The sequence below is a fragment of the Mirounga angustirostris genome, unplaced genomic scaffold, assembly GCF_029215605.1.
Source record: "Mirounga angustirostris isolate CCGP_5_RB_7025 unplaced genomic scaffold, mMirAng1.0.hap1 SCAF_15, whole genome shotgun sequence".
In the NCBI taxonomy this organism is placed as follows: domain Eukaryota; kingdom Metazoa; phylum Chordata; class Mammalia; order Carnivora; family Phocidae; genus Mirounga; species Mirounga angustirostris.
The window spans coordinates 14,220,001-14,234,291 of NW_026991723.1; the positions used below are offsets into that span (position 1 = coordinate 14,220,001).

Consider the following 14,291-nt stretch of genomic DNA (forward strand, 5'->3'; position numbering starts at 1 on the left):
CTTAAAAAAAAAAAAAAATCATTAACTGGTCTGTGGTATAGTATAAAGAACCCTGGTATATGAATCAGAAAAGGTGGATTCTAGTCCCTATTCTGATACCAACTAGCTCCGTGACATTAGGGAAGTCATTTCCCCCTGAATCTCAGCCTCCTTATCTCTAACATCAAAGGCTTGAGTTCAATGGCACTTAAATTACATTCTAGCATATAGGCTTCTTAATTTTGAATGTAAATATAAAGTAGCTAAGAAGGATCAATAGAGTGAATGTCTAAACAGAACGGAAACAAAATAATAATTTACTCCTTCCAAAATGTTTTTTGGATTTTTGGGTTTTCCTCTTATTAAATATATCCAGAGTCTAATCTTTCTTTCTTTTTAAAGATTTCTGTAATTTGAGAGAGAGAGCGGGCAGAGTGTGAGAGAGCACCAGCTGGGGGGTGGGGGGCAGAGGGCCAGAGAGAGTGAGAATCAGACTCCCCGCTGAGCAGGGAGCCTGACTCAGGGCTCAATCCCAGGACCCCAGGATCATGGCCTGAGCTGAAGGCAGATGCTTAATTGACTGAGCCACCCAGGCGCTTCCCGGAGTCTCTAACCTTTCCTTTCTCTGAAAGTTACCTTTTTCCTTGTTTACCTTCTACTTTTAACATTTTGTTCAAAGACTCCTTTTTGAAAGAAAAGAAATTTCAATTGCCTTCCTTGTTATAAGGACATTCTGCTGTCTTATAGGATAGGCTGAAAATGAAAGTGGTCAAATATGCATATATGTAATAAACATTAATTCTCAAAATAATAGGTTCTTCCACTAGGCCAGTTCTGAGATACAAACTTTTTTTCCCCCCTCAGGTGAAACAGTTTTATTTCACAGTTTCAGAAAGACACTATGTTCTTCATATAAAAACATCAGTACAGATACCTATACTTTCTAGAAAATGATTAGATAGACCCTCTCAAAGAAAAATGCACACCATTATATGGTTTCAGACAAGTTGCTAGGGAAAAACACATCTGGACTGATTCCTACGTACAGATTATTGTCATCAGTACATGTTCCTGCATTCTTATAGATTTGATAATAAACATACAGACTGGCTTGTAACTTAATGTTCCATCAGTTCATCAGCCTTTTCTGCAGGTTCATCAGCAGGTTGAGCAGGCTGTGCCCTTCTTTGTGGTCTTTCTTCAAGACCTTCCAGGAATGGAGATACATCATCATCATCATAAATCGTAAACTCCCAAGTCTTTACCAACAATTCCAATGGAAACATTCTTTGTAGTTAGGTCCTGCTCTGCAGGAAGTGTCTCTTGTAAGGCACGCAGACCATGTTTAACCAGTTCATTCAAACTGCACTCCATAAACCCAGACATATGTCTCTCCAAGAAAGTATGAGCTGATTGAGAATGGGCTCCAATGGACATGGCTCTACGGTCAAAATAGTTGGCAGATGGACAGGTTTGGAAAATGTGAGGGCCAATATCATCATAACCAGCAATAAGCAGCTCAACACCATATGGTCTCCGGCCATATCATTGTGTTGGTATCTGGGTCTTGCTTCCAATTAGAGATACAAGGCAAGACACAGGAAGTGGTCTATCAAATACAAATATGGAATCCAAACACTCTTGGCGCATGAAATTACATAACAGTCTAGCATCCGCAGTAAGTCCTGCAACTGAGATACCAATATGGTTGTCAACATGGAGAATTTTTTTCTGATGAGCTGCAAGCTCTGACTGTGCTCTCTTCAATGCAACCAACACTGCATGGGTTTTTGATTTCAGACCAACTGTGGCTGAACCTTGCTTGACAGCTTCCACTGCATGCTCAATTTGATGAATCCTGCCCTGAGGGCTCCAGTGACATCATTGCCATACTGGTTGTAAAACATGGTTCCGGCACGGGTCTGGCTGTGGCAGAGGTGTGGGTTCAGGAGGGTTCTGAGATATAAACTCTTTTTTTTTTTTTTTTTTAAAGATTTTATTTATTTGAGAGAGAGAATGAGAGACAGCACAAGAGGGAAGAGGGTCAGAGGGAGAAGCAGACCCCCCGCTGAGCAGGGAGCCCGATGCGGGACTTGATCCCAGGACTCCAGGATCATGACCTGAGCCGAAGGCAGTTGCTTAACCAACTGAGCGAGCCACCCAGGCGCCCGAGATATAAACTCTTCAGAATGCTTATTTGGCGGGCACCTGGGTGGCTCAGTTGGTTAGATGACTGCCTTCTGCTCGGGTCGTGATCCTGGAGTCCCAGGATCAATAGTGCCTGCTCAGCGGGGAGTCGGCTTTTCCCTCTGACCCTCCCACCTCTCATGCTCTCTCATTCTCATTTTCTCTCTCTCAAATAAATAAACAAAATCTTAAAAAAAAAAAAAAAGAATATTTATTTGGTGAAGGAGTGAGATTTCAGTTACTTAAATTAAGTCAGTGTTACCCTACCACTTATTTAGAAGTGGGGCAGATATAAATCTGTTTCAGCATAAAAGAAACAAAACAAAACCACATGACTTCAGAGTAGATCAGAGTACAACTTCAACTGTTCCTACAAATAATTATTTTGAAAACGGTATTTGTATCAACCATGTGGAAAACAGAACCACAGAACTGCATGATAAGCAGCATATAAGTATATTCCTCTTATCTATCAATCCCTTCTCCATATAATAATATACAGGGCCTTTTTATAGGGATACGGGGGGGGATTATGGCATTTATGCAGTCTCAATATAAGTATTATACTCCTGAACAAGATCATTGCCTCTCTTTACATAGATTGTGTAACAAGTCAGTCAATTCTTACTTAATATGGCCTTCAGTCTGTCTACCAACAGTCTGGCCATCACAAACTGCCATCTCCACCACTTCCATTTCCTCTGCTGACCAGCTGCTTTTCCTTAGCTCTACTCAGCAGTAAGGAAAAATGTGAAGAAATTACCACTACTTCTAGAAAATGTGTAATAAACACTTGCCACTGTCACTTGTGCTTAATACCTTTCCCATCCCAATAAATCAACACTTCTGTCAATGTTTCTTCAAACATGAAAATTTTACCTTTTGCACACATTTTCTTGAGGACATAACACAAACTAGAATAATTATTTCAAAGAAAAAAGGTTTAAATGCCTAATTAAAGAAAACAATAACATATTTCATAAATTAGGACTCAGTTTAAATTCTTCCAGACTTTGGAAAAATCACTTAAGTGCTCTGTTTCCTCATTTGAAAACATAAGGTAGTTGGCCTCATATTCATTCAAGTCTCTTTCAATTCTAAATTCATGTGCTCTTTTGTAAATTGGTAGTCAATATTTTAAATGTATTATAATAAGTGAATATTTATTATTAATAAATCAATGCTGTACAGGGTCTTTTCATCTTATAAATATTAAGCACTATATAATGTGGGGTAGATTTTAAGCTTCAGAAATCAGACAAAAGTAGGTATCAATAATTAGAAAAAACTTTGTGGACTTAGAACTTTAAACCAGGATGTTATTTCCAAAAGCAGAGGGAAAACTCTCCAGGCTGGGACAGTAATACAGGTGAAAGTATAATACTAAAGCAAAGGGTGCATGGTAGAAAGAAAGGGAAAAAACTGGGACAGGTAAGGATTAGACAAATGAAAAATTTAAAAACAAATCTCTGTTCAGCAATGTACAGAAACCACTGTAGCTCCTTACACATGTATTAGAATGATGCAGTCGTTCAGGCAACTGCATAAAAGCCTATGTACCAACAGAGCACAGCAACTTGGTAACTACTGTACTGCTGAAGAATTTATTTAAATTTTAAGATTTCAAATTTAAGATTTTCAGAAGCAAGCCTCATACAGGCACAAATTTCAACCTAATACATGGGAGGTATGTTAAACACACTATTAAGAAAGTAGAAAATCAACAAATGGTCATCATATTGCAAAATGTGTAAATCACATCCTTCAGTTAAATATCAACACTTGACTACATTTAAAAGTAATTGTTTCTCTACATCAGTAACATATATAACTTTCTACTCTGCAAAATAAAGATAACCTTGATTTATTGGATGTTTTAGTTAATAAAAATTTTGCCTTATATTCTCCTTTTAAAGAGGCAAGTAGCAAAGAAACAAGTGACTATTGTAGACTTTTCCTGCTTTTTTAAGAGACAATTTCTAGACTAGGTCTGCAAAGTCTTTTAGTCAAAGCTGATAGAGAACAACATTTCTGAATCTATGCCAAGTGATGCAACTGGAGAAGAGTAGAATGGAGAGAAGGGAGTGGCTTGCAAAAAAGTGTGGGCAAATCTTTGATATCTGATTTGAGAAGAATCTCATAGCTAGTTTTTTGGTAGTCAACACATGTACTATACCTCTGTTGTAAATACTTGTTTGGGATGAAGGAGAAAGCAAGCATTAAAGATGGATAGTCCATTCATCCTTCCAAATGCCATTATCTGGGTTAGTAACTATCACCTTACATACTAGTGCTTCTAGGTATAATTTTATTTAAAATGAACTTTTATGCCCCTAAGTGCCTCAATTTTAATGTGAGAAGACTGAAATATAAGAGCTGGAGCTTTTCCAGCAAGAGTATTTTATTATACTGAATCCTCCCTCTCTTTTGTATCTGCCTGGATGTTTTCGGGCATCATATCCTATGTTCACATTATCTTTCTTTGTACAACTAGATATAGTTTTCTTCCTTTTCTTGCTCCTATAGAAAGAGAAGTCTGATTGTACACTCTATTAAGAATATCAAGAATATAAAAAGTTTCTAAATATGACATTTCTAAAGAAAAAAAGGAAACCTGTGGGAACATTACTAAATACAAGTCAAAACAGTATCAAATAGCAGGGAAGTTTACACTGAGCTCAATATCTTAAGTATAAATACAAGAGTTCAATTGAGAAGTCATTTAATTTCCTATCATCCTTAATTATAGGTGAAAATACATACAATTCTCTTGATTTACTTAAGTTACTTTTCTATGCTTTTATTGTAGTTCCCAGCTTTTACAAATGAAAGGAATGACCAGGTTTATGTAGAGTAAGACAACAGAAGGAACTCAAAACGTGTGAAAAAACAAATGGAAAATAACTGAGGTTAAGTATGAATTTCTCCCATTCATAATGTTCTACACAGCTTACTAGGTGATAACCTGCTTAAAAACTCCTCTATGGCTGGCTTCCCTCTGCACTTGTAATAATCTAACTTCTCCACAAGTCCTTAAAGGCCCTGCAGGATCAGGCCTTTGCTTACCGTTCCAAATTTACCTTGATACGCTCTCCTTTCATCACTTATGGTTGTGGTCTCCCTCCCCATCTCCCATTTCCTTGAAAGCATGAAAGTGGTTTCCACTTCAGGGTTTGCACACTCTCTACTGACTTCTCATTATTCCAATCTCAAATGCCCCCTTTTCAGAGAGATCTCATGAACCTCAAATCTAAATTAGGTTATTCTTTTTTTTTTTTTTTTTTTTTAAGATTTTCTTTATTTGAGGGGAGCCTGGGTGGCTCAGTTGTTAAGCGTCTGCCTTCGACTCAGGTCATGAACCCCAGGGTCCTGGGATCGAGCTCCGCATCGGGCTCCCTGCTCGGAGAGAAGCCTGCTTCTCCCTCTCCCCACCCTCCCTGCTGTGCTCTCTCTCTCGCTGTGTCATCTCTAAGATAAATAAAATCTTAAAAAAATTTTTTTTTTCTTTTTTTGAGAGAGAGAGTAGGAGAACACAAGCAGGGAGAGTGGCAGAGGGAGAGGGAGAAGAAGGAGCAGGGAGCCCCACGCAGGGCTTGATCCCAGGACCCCAGGATCATGACCTGAGCCGAAGGCAGACACTTAACCAACTGAGCCACCCAGGCACCCCTAAATTAGGTTATTATTTTTTACAGCTCCCAGTTCTTTTCCTTTACAGTTTAAAATTGTGATCCTTGCCACCCACTCACCTGTGAGCTTACTTGATAAATACCAATTGTCTTTACTACCTATTGTCTTTACTATGTGGTCACTGACCATGTGTTTTCTTTAGCACTACATAGGAAGTACCTGATTAATAACAATCTAAGTGAAAGAGATTAAAGAAAAGAAGAACTTACAGTTATACCTAAAGAACTGACAGAATATAAACTGAAATAATGCTAAATATAATCAAAATAGATTTTGTTTTGGATGCCTGGGTGGCTCATTTGGCTAAGCGTCTGCCTTCAGCTCAGGTCATGATCCCAGGGTCTGGGGATCAAGTCCCGCACTGGGCTCCCTGCTCAGTGGGGAGTGTGTTTCTCCCTCTGCCCGCCATTCCCCCTGCTTGTGCTCACTCTCTCTCTCTCTGACAAATAAATATAATTAAAAAAAAAAAAAAAAAGATTTTGTTTTGTTGTTTTGAACCAGGATTCACAACACTAATGTTTAATTTATGGCTTGAATCTTTTTGGAAACCATAATTACAAATTATATTTCTATTTACACTGCATTCTATGCATTAAAAAAACACCTTCTGATAGATTTAAAATCCTTAAGAGAGGCAGTTAAATAAACAGACCATGAAGTTGGGTATAATTACCACAAGTACAAATTAGTAATTAAAGATGTTTTACCTGGTTAATGCCCATTAACTGCAAAATAGCAAATCAATTTGCTGATCATAAAGCAATAACACTGTATTTGTCAAGTAATACCATGAGTGTCCTTTGACAAGGTTGGAAAATCCTTTATTTAAAGGGTTATTTGATGGTTGGCCAAAAAGAAAAAAAGTTAAATGTTTCCCAACTGAATAATTTGGGAGGCCATTTTAAAGAGCCTAGTACTCATGAATTATTTTGAAGAGATAATTTTTCCTACAGGAAAAAATTGAACATTGTCTTGTTTGAGGGCTTCTTTTGGGATAAAATGTGTGCCAATGAGAAGGATCTACATCTTGAAGCATTTTTAAGTAGTTCAGGCATTTAAAGATTTATTTATTAAGAGTGAAAGAGAGGAGGGAGGAAGGGCAGAGGAGGAGAAACTCAAGCAGACTCCCGGCTGAGCGCAGCCCAGGACCCTGTGAAAATGGTTCAGGCATTTAAAATAAATGATTTGCTCTTGTAATCCCCAGGTGCAGCATAGTGCAAAGGTAGCAATCAAATGCCCTAACACCACCTTAAAAGAAGCAAATTGTCTTTGAAGGTGACTTGCTTTGCCATCTAGTTAGGGTAGTCAACTGCAGCTGCGAAGACCTCAGGTGGTGGAGGCCATCCTCACTCAAAAGTAAAGCTATCCAGTGACTGGAATACTCACATGCTAAAAAGTTCTTCCCTTTTCCACCTTTAGCATCAACATCAGGGAATATCAGTAAATGTCTTGCTAACCATCTCCATACCTTCAGGACTTGGGAGAGGAGAACGTTGGCAATAATGGTGGCTATAAGCCTCTGAACTTTGATTTTTTTCTGTATTACTCTCATCGCTTTCCAGTACCATCAAAGTAAGAAGCACAACTTCAGACTTAAAGAACATGGAGCCGAGCTCTGTTTTTCACGTTAGTAGGAACCCTAAAAAATGAGTTACACAAGGGCCCCTGGGTGGCGCAGTCGGTTAAGCCATCTGCCTTCGGCTCAGGTCACGATCCCAGGGTCCTGGGATTGAACTTGGCATAGCATAGGGCTCCCTGCTCAGCGGGGAGCCTGTTTAGCCCTCTCCCTCTGCCTGCCCATCCTCTTGCTTGTGCTCTCTGTCTCTAGCAAATAAATAAAATCTTAAAAAAAAAAAGAAAGAATTACACATGTGCTGATTTAAGATATGCTATTATAGTTGATTAGGCAATACTTACATTTCTATAAGCAAGTAAGTTTATGCACACAGGAGAATATTCCCAAAAAGGGACAAGGTAAGGTAGTAAGCAATGGTATAATGTTAGAGCAATTTGATCTCCTGTTTCTAAAAAGACTTGGGGGCATCTGGCTGGTTCGATTGGTGTAGCATGCAACTCTTTATCTCAGGGTTGTAAATTCAAACCCCACACTGGGTGTAGACATTACTTAAAAAAAAAAAAAAAAAGACATTTGGATTTACAATGGCTTTCAGCAATTGAAAAAATAAACCATAATAAAAAAACCCCACAAGTAGCTAATAAGTTAACAAAAGGAAATAGTTCAGGAATTACTGCTATATATTTCTCAGAGTTTCTTCAGTTTATCAGTCATTTTATTAATTTCTTAGAGGTTTGGTAATGAGAACCCTCAGAAATCAATTTGCAGCAAAACAAAATATGAGTTTCTAGCAAAGGGGGAAAACAATACTTAGTTTTTTTGAACATAAATGTTTAGCTGTAACAACTGAAGTAACAATGTACTATATTTTTGTGTATAAAATTCTCATTTCAAGAGTCTTTTGGAAAGCATGGTTTGAGGACTGGTACTGGTTGCTGATAAAGTTATTCTTTGGGAAAAAGCTATGGACAAGAGCTTAGTGATTTCAAAGGTCTGCCTTCTATTTGTTTGGACATTATGTCCTTTCTATTTTTTTCTTTTTGTGAAAAAGAAAACACGTAAAAAATTTAAAAAATTGTAATAGGCACTAAGTTTAAAAATATTTTTTGAAGTGATTTCACTGGGCAAAACTTAAATTAGAAGCCTCTTATTGTTTTCCCCTTTTTGGGGGAATTCGGCCCTTAAAAAAAAGTTTTAGTACTAAGCTCTGGAACTAGACATAAATGCAATCAAATCACAGCTGAGTTACCTTCTAGATGCGTGGCTTTAGACAACTTACTTCTCTGAGCCTCAATTTTTCATATCTGTAAACTTTGCAGAGTTGCTAGGAACATTAAATGAGGCAACATCTAAATTCCTGGCATACTAGGTTCAGAAAAAGATGTTCTTTTACTTGGGAACAGGCAGGCACATATTTGATAATCTCTTTCTGAACGCTGGAAATCAATTCATTGAATCCCGATTGCCTTTTCACTCCTTTAAAGTCTCCCTCCCTCATGACCAATCCCTCCAACACATATTCTAGATTGTTCCAGTGCCTCTAGCATCTTCAGAGGCCCTGCCTAATCAATTATCCTGTTTCCCATATCCTTACAGCCTCTCCTGCTCTACTGGCTTATATTTTCTGTTTATTAAACATATTCAAGACTCTCCTCTTTTAAAAAAAGTGGGTGTATTTATATCTAGATTCAAATTATCATCTCTGAGTGTCCTTCAGAAACAAACCTTTTTTTTTTTTTTAAAGATTTTATTTATTTGACAGAGAGAGACACAGCGAGAGAGGGAACACAAGCAGGGGGAGTGGGAGAGGGAGAAGCAGGCTCCCCGCTGGGCAGGGAGCCCGATGTGGGGCTTGATCCCAGGACCCTGAGATCATGACCTGAGCCGAAGGCAGACGCTTAACGACTGAGCCACCCAGGCGCCCCAGGAACAAACCTTTTTATTCTCACTTCCCACTCTTCCACAAGAGGTCCCAAATGAATTGTGATCTAACATTTATCATAAAACTGTTGACCCATTTAAGATTACCAATAACCTCTTAAAATTTCAAAGTGCAGGGGCACCTGGGTGGCTCAGTAGGTTAAACGTCTGCTTTCAGCTCAGGTCATGATCCCAGAATTCTGGGATCGAGCCCTGAGTTGGGCTCCCCGCTCAGCTGGTGGTCTGCTTCTCCCTCTCCTTCTGCCCCTCACCCTACTCATGCATGCGCTCTTGAGCACCCTCTCTCTCCCTAATAGATAGATAAAAGCTTAAAAAAATTTTTTTTCCAAAGGTACTTAGGGTACTTAGTCTTCAATTTACACAATCACTTTGTGGCATTAAACACCACTGTCCTTTCCTTCCTTCTTGAAACTAACTTCCAATCTTGGTTTTTCTGGTGACCTCTTTAAAGGTTTTATTATTACTTTTACAGACTGACCTTTTGTCTTCCTCTTTTGTTTAACTCACCTAAACCCATGGATTTAACTACTACTTCCCTCTTTTGTTTTCCAGTCTTTTGATCTCAACTGTACCCACAGCTTTAACTACCTCTTACATACTAACAAGGCCTAAATCTAAAAACTTAAATCTCTAGCACAGACTTCTCCCCTAAGCTACAGACCCTATCTCCATCTGTATTCCCACTCTCCTCCCTTTTCCTCTTTATTCCTCTCAATCAAGGCCTGTCTCCTATGTAGCCCTCTCCACTCCCTCAGCCACATCTTTGCTCAACCACTTTTTATTTAACATTAAAAACCACTCACTAATATCTATCACTCTTCTAATCCACACTCTACACTGCTGCCAGGTGATGTCACTTTCCCATTTAAATCTTTCAATGGGCCTTACCGTCCCCTTGAATAAATTAAATACTTTAGTATGTCATACATGATCCCCTCACCCTCTCTGCTTCCCAGTCTCTAGCCTTATTTCTGAGCACCTCCCTATTCATTCATTCTACTGAACATACTATTCTTCAATGAGAGACCTATTCTTTCTTCCCTCTACGCCTTTGTGCATTCTGTTCCTTCTCCATTGGTTAAATTCCCTCCCCAACTCAATCACTTCTTCTACAAATAAATTAAACAACTTTTACTGTTTTTTTTTAAGCCCTTTAAGTTTTACTTCTTTCTGTACAAGAAAAAAAATCTCCCTGAAGAATGCTCATGCTGACAGATTTAATCTCTTCAATGAAACTTTTTTTAAATATCAAATCATGAAGCAAAATGTCTTCCTTATGAATTCTAACAAAAAAAAAATTGAAAACAATTACCCTAGAGGATTTATCTGCATGTCCTTAATGTATAATTTTAAGAAGTTCCCCTCACTCTAACTTTACTGCCCTAAATCTTTATTAATACAAGTGTCGTTAAGGTCTTTTAAAAAGCTCTGAACAAAATGTAACCCAGTGTTTCAGTTAAAAGCTTGCCAAAACCAGTTACCGAATAGCATTATTTTCTTGGTAATAACCGATGTGCAAAGAATAATTTTTCCTGGGGCGCCTGGGTGGCTCAGTCGTTAAGTGCCTGCCTTCAGCTCAGGTCATGATCCCAGGGTCCTGGGATTGAGCCTCGCATCAGGCTCCCTGCTCAGCGGGAAGCCTGCTTCTCCCTCTCCCACTCCCCCTGCTTGTGTTCCTGCTCTCACTATCTCTCTCTGTCAAATAAATAAAAATCTTTAAAAAAAAAAAAGAATAATTTTTACTTTTGGGGTTGGGATTGGCTAAGCTAGAAAGTAAAAAATTAAAATATCTAGGTCACACTTCATAGATGGCATGTTTGGGAAAAGTTTATTAAGGGATTATTTCAATTGATTTTTAATTTTATTTATTTTTTAAAGATTTTATTTATTTATTTATTTATTTGAGAGAGAGAGAGAGAGAGATAGGGACAGAGAGCACAAGCTGGGAGGAGAGGGAGAAGCAGGCTCCCCGCTGGGCAGGGAGCCGGGTGCCGGACTCTATCCCAGGACCCCGGGACCATGACCTGAGTCGAAGGCAGCTGCTTAACCGACTGAGCCACCCAGGGGCCCCTCAATTGATTTTAATTTTAAAAACACATTTAAGAACAATCTAAATTCAGAAGCCGAACAAGTTTACTGCAATTGATAAAATGATAATGTCTTCTATTTTTGTTCCTGGAGGCACTCTTGCTCTACTTTGGGTTTGTTGAGGTTATAACGCAGATTTGCTTACACCAAGTTAATGAGGTTATTTCAACCCTCTTTTTTCCTTTACCCTGACCTACACTAAGCATATGCTTATTTTCTTAATCCTATTCTTCTAATGTGACTACATCTTAAAAATAAATGTTTAATAATCCAAGACAACCATAACGTTTGAATTTCTTCAGCAGTATGTATTTTTAAAAGTGAAGACCTCTAACACTATTGCCAATTCTAATACTACCTCCTTAGATACTATGAGAAGCTTCATGGGGGAAAACGGAAAATAAAGTCGTAACTAAAATATTACTTGTGTCACAATGATTTTTGGAAGGCCACACAATCTAACAATATGACATAAGCTACATGTCTTTGCTTTTATACTTTAGAAAGTAAATTTTAGCAGTATTGCAGAAAGGGAAAAAAAAGGAGCACAGGGACAAATATAGCCAAATGTAATCAGATTTCATCCAAATTCTCCTTGACTTTATGTCACTTTATACCATTTAGCAGCTTCAATTCATTCCAAGTGCAAGATGATACATATCCATTGCCTCCATAAGAAAGATGGTGTATGGTCATCAATGAGGTAATGCCTGTAATATATTTTGAAGCTCTAGCACAAAGACACCTTAAAAACAAAACACTTTCTCAACAAATCTGAGGATTTTCACATTAAAAAAAAAGGGTTAAAGATAGTTTACAAATGAATCTGTTAATAAAATATAACACTGACTGGTTCTTTTCATTAGTATTTCAGAAGAGGTGGGATAAAACTTATCAACTGGTGACACAGATAATTACACTGTGATAAACGCTATGAAAATACAGAGTGCCAAATGAGAACTAGGTGGGGGTAGGAGGTGTTTTCACTTGTTATCTCCTTTAATCTTAATAATACTTTTCTCAGGTTACCATCCTTTAATACTTCAGGAAATCAAGGCTTCAGGTTTAACTCAGTTAATTTGTCCAAGTTCACACAACTTATTAAATGAGAGAGCAAGGGATACACGTTTAACTTAAAGACTATGTCAACTCTTTCAAGACTTTGTTAGTATCTGCATGGCTGGTGTCTTCGATGCTCATTCTCCCCTTCTCAGTGACGTTTACCCTAACCACACTACTTGATAGGTCAAACTGCCTCCTTTGATTCCCTCCTACCCTTCACTACTTTTTCTTTAGAAGTATTGATCACTTTCTAAATATTAGATATTTTTAAAATTTTGCATATTGTCTGTGGTCCTCTGCTAGGTGGCAAGCTCTAGGAAACTAGGGATCTTTGCTTGTTTACAGATGTACCCCCAAAAAATCTAAAATAGTAACTGACACAAAGTCAACACTGACCCAGTTTTCCTTTACCACTTTTCACCTTTAACTGTATGCATAAAGAACTTGTGTAACCATTCTCCCTTTTAATTCTAGGGAAAACAAAACAGAACCTATTTCTGAGACAAATTAACATCAAAGTACTATCTGAATTTAGTCTAAAACTCTGTTTAAAAATTAAGGTCATAATAACCATTAAAAAATTCTAGCCAGGATAAAAAGTGATGAAGACACATGTTAAACAAACCGAAATGTGAAGGATGCAAATGACTATGAAAGATCAATAATACAACTTCAGGATAGAAAAGACTTCCTTTAAAGAGAAAAAGCCAAAATACATTTGACCAGGAGCACCTGGCTAGCTCAGTCAGTAGAGCATGTGACTCTTGATCTTGGGGTTATGAGTTCAAGCCCCACCTGGGTGTAGAGATTACTTAAATCTTAAAAAAAAAAAAGAAAGAAAAAAAAAATATTTGACTTTAAAACTAAGAACTTTAAGTCATAAAAAGACACCATATTTAAAGTGAAAAGACATGCTAAAGACTAGAAGATATTTGTAAAAGCTACCAAGCATGGCTATCCAGAATACATAAAAAGCATTTACAAATCAGTAAGATAAACAATCCCATTAAAACAACAACAACAACAAATAAGCAATTCACAGAAAAGGAACATGATTGCCCAGAAATATAAATCTAAGTGTTCTCAACTACAAGACTAACTGGGGACATGCAAATAAAAATTCCAATGAGGTACCACACTTCACATACTCCTCAGCATGGCAAGCCTTAAGAAGTCTAACAAAGTATTTGAAAGGTGGGAAAATAGATCCCCTCGTCCATTACTGAAACACTTGAGAGTAAATAAGCTCAGATATTTATAAACAGGACTTAACACAAAGTATATTTGTATTGATTTTTTTTTTTTAAGATTTCGTTTTTATTCATTGGAGAGACAGACACAGAGCATAAGCAGGGGGAGAGGTAGAGGGAGAGGGAGAAGCAGACTCCCTGCTGAGCAGGGAGCACGATGAGGGACTCAATCCCCACCTGAACCGAAGGCAGACGCTTAACCGACTGAGCCACCCAGGCACCCTGTATTGCTTTAATATAGATGAAGATTTTAAAGAACGCAACCACTGCGTAAAGAGAGAAGACTGCATTTTTTTTTTGTCCAAACTTTACTGAAAATAGTTTATTTCAGAAACTCATTTATCAACAACAGTGCCACCATCGGTGTCTGAACAGCCAATTCAACACACCTGTTTTAATTTCCAACAGTAGGGGTGCCTGAGGGCTCAGTGGGGTAAGCGTCTGCCTTTGGCTTAGATCATGATCTCGGGGTCCTGGGATCTAGCCTGCTCAGCAGGAAGTCGGCTTCTCCCTCTCCTGCA

The 14,291-nt window shown here is 38.0% G+C and overlaps 1 protein-coding gene and 2 pseudogenes across 5 annotated transcripts in view; 1 reads left to right on the forward strand and 2 right to left on the reverse strand.

Annotated features, from left to right (window-relative positions):
- LOC135362739 (small ribosomal subunit protein uS5-like) overlaps positions 1 to 933 on the forward strand; it is a 6,634-nt pseudogene extending 5,701 nt beyond the window's left edge.
- The window catches only part of LOC135362718 (proteasome subunit alpha type-1-like), a 20,606-nt pseudogene extending 18,470 nt beyond the window's left edge, over positions 1 to 2,136 (reverse strand).
- Positions 1 to 14,291, reverse strand: part of ABHD17B (abhydrolase domain containing 17B, depalmitoylase) — a 50,036-nt gene that overhangs the window by 31,730 nt on the left and 4,015 nt on the right. The gene's annotated exons all lie outside the window — the stretch shown is intronic.